Source organism: Tupaia chinensis, unplaced genomic scaffold, assembly GCF_000334495.1.
Source record: "Tupaia chinensis unplaced genomic scaffold, TupChi_1.0 Scaffold000037_4, whole genome shotgun sequence".
Classification (NCBI taxonomy): Eukaryota; Metazoa; Chordata; class Mammalia; order Scandentia; family Tupaiidae; genus Tupaia; species Tupaia belangeri.
In genome coordinates, this window is record NW_006159487.1 from 489,943 (window position 1) to 492,895 (window position 2,953).

The window sequence follows — 2,953 nt, forward strand, 5'->3', positions numbered from 1 at the left end:
CCAGGGTGGATGCCTCTGGGAACCCCCCTGCTCAGCCGCTGTGGCGGCCCGGTAACACCTCCGGGCCAGTTCCCCTCCGCGGCCTTGGTGTAGGCATCGTCTGGGGTCAGGGTCAGGGATGGACACAGCTCAGTGAGGCCCTGGTACGGGCATCAGCTCTGTGCCGTTGCTCCATCTTACCACCAAGCCCACGCTTTGCTGGAAGCCAGGCACCCAGGGGAGGGTCTGCCACCGGGTGGGGTCACTGGAGTTGCAAATGACCAACGCCTCCTTTAGGGCCCCCCAACCCCCAGGGCGGAGGGCTGCTGGCTCTTCCTGGTTCAAAGCAGACGCCCCCGCCTGACAGCCCTGCCCCATCTTCACATGGCCGGACTGCGAAGGGGGACACGCCCATCCAGTTTCCCTGAGGCGTCCCAAGCACTTTCCTTGCCCATGACCAGCACACCTCTTCTGTCCGGTGTGTGGAAGCGTGCCGTGATACAACGCTGTTTTGTGGATTTTTTAATCTTTTTTTTTTTTTTTTCAGAGAGGTTTTTGCTATAGGGCACATGCGCTCATCAGAGAGACAGAGAGAGACAGAGAGAAAGCGAGAAATCAACCCCCGGGGGCAATGGCCACGCCACAATCCCTTCTCCTCCATTCTCCTCTCAGGATTTTGGGCACACACACACGCGTGGCTGGCGTGAGTTTTAAGCCACCAGGTCCATAACTGAAATCAGGGTGGACTAAGAGGCAGTCCAGCGACATAACCATTACGCCATCTGCTGGTCCCACAGCTTTGTTGAGGGGCCAGGTCTGGCAGGCTCGTCCACATGACTGGAATTCCTCGTCCCCACCTGACAAGGGTGTGGGCCGGGGCGGGTGGTGTCGATGGAGACAGCACTTCTGATACCAGCGTCCTGCAGGACAGGGTGGTCAGAAGCAGCGGAGCCTGGGCGGGGCTGCATGAGCACACAGCAGAGCAGGGCAGGCCGGGCTCAGCCAGGGAGAATGGCAGGTTGCACAGAGCAGAGCAGGCCGACTCGGATGTGGGCCTCCAGGCCCCGTGGTGCTCGCCCTTAGGCAGGATGGTGGCGTCATGACACGAGCGGGCCTGCACAGAGGCTGCAGCAAGCATATCACGAGGCACGGGTCTGGCGGGAACTGCTGGCTGGAGGTTCCGTGCATGCTCTGTGAGCACGCGCTTTTCTGTGTGCTACGTCCCAACTCCTTACCTGCCGCTTCCTCCTGGCCACCAGCAAATGGAATGTGTGAGTGGACAGCTGCTAACGAAGCTTAGTCTGGCTCCAGGAGTACAGCGGGACTGGGTCCATCCTACACACCCCCGGCCGGCCGAGGCTGCGGCGTGGTGTGGGACACGCTCTGGACTAATTCTGCAGCAGGGCATGAGGAACACAGGCTGCTCGGAATTGTCGAGGCTGCTGGTGACAGCTCCCATCCCGCCTCGTGCTTCTGTGCCTGCCAGGAGCCCTCCCTGGCTGGGCAGTCGGTGTGCTGTAGGTCTCGCTGGGGAGGACGGTGCAGAGTCCTCGGGGCTGCTCCCAGCGAGGGGTGCCCTCCATGACTCTGGGGCTGTCTGGCCTTTCCTTGGGTCTCCAGGGAGCTGGGCCCTGGCTGAGAGCGTGCATGTCGGCAGGACAGTCGCTCAGGGCTCTTGGCCTTTTATTTGTTTGAAATATCCTTTGAGTTCTCAGTCTTAAAACTCTGTTCACCTTGGGCCAGCCCGTGGTTCGTGTTTAAGGCAGCTGGATCCCTCATAGCTGTGAGTTCACGTCCTGCATCTGCATTTTGAAAAGCACACCAGGTGTGTGCGCACGTGCCCCAAACCCTGAAGGAAAGGAGGAAGGAGCAGGGCGGGTTGTAGTGGGCCCTCCCCCATGGGGCTGCTCTCTCACTTTCCTTTTCTTTCTCTCTAGCAAGCGCACTGGCCCTCTGGAAACTAAAAACATAAAAACCCGACTAACCCTAAGGGCAGCACTGAAGCCCTGTGTGGAAATGCGCCTGATCTCCCCCCTCGCCGGTGTTCCCCACGCGTAACTCTAGTTAGAACAGCAGTGCTGTCTTTCATGATGATGATGTAAAAGACAACTTTTAGAAAAACGTAAAATCAGGGACCAGCAGTTGGCGTAATGGCCATGTCCCTGGACTCCCACGTAGTCGACCGCGGTTCGAGTCCCGGATCCGGTGGCTTAAACTCACGCCGGGCGCATGTGCATGCATGTCCAAGATCCCGAGAGGAGAATGGAGGAGAAGGGATTGCGGCGTGGCCATCCCCCTTGAAGGGTGATTTCTCGCTTTCTGTCCCTCTGCCTTTGTCTGGCGAGTACACGTGCCCTATAGCAAAAACCTCTCTAAAAAAAAAAAAAGAGGGGCCAGCAGTTAGCGTAATGGCTATGTCGCTGGACTCCCACGTAGTCGACCGCGGTTCGAGTCCCGGATCCGGCGGCTTAAACTCACGCCGGGCGCATGTGCATGCATGTCCAAGATCCCGAGAGGAGAATGGAGGAGAAGGGATTGCGGCGTGGCCATCCCCCTTGAAGGGTGATTTCTCGCTTTCTGTCTCTCTGTCTCTCTCTGTCTGGCGAGTGCACACACCCTATAGCAAAAACCTCTCCAAAAAAAAGAAAAAAGAAAAGAAAAGGTAACATCATGGCTCACACAGACACAGAATGAACACGTGAACACGCATTACAGACTTGGCTTGGCTCACAGGGAATTAGGCAGCTGTAAGTGTTTCCTGGAGGAAAGGGAGGAATGTTCGATAGAAAGCGCAAATGCAGGTAAGACTAATCTCTTCCACGTTGCCTACAATTTGCAGAACTGTAAAATAGTTCAAAGAGTACTCCGGGTTAGAACCAGATAACTCTGAGGTGTGTCCTCTGACAATGCGTGACTTTCTACCGAGGTATAAAGTTTTTCTGCAGCCTCTCCCTGTTGGGATTAGAAAGAGCCT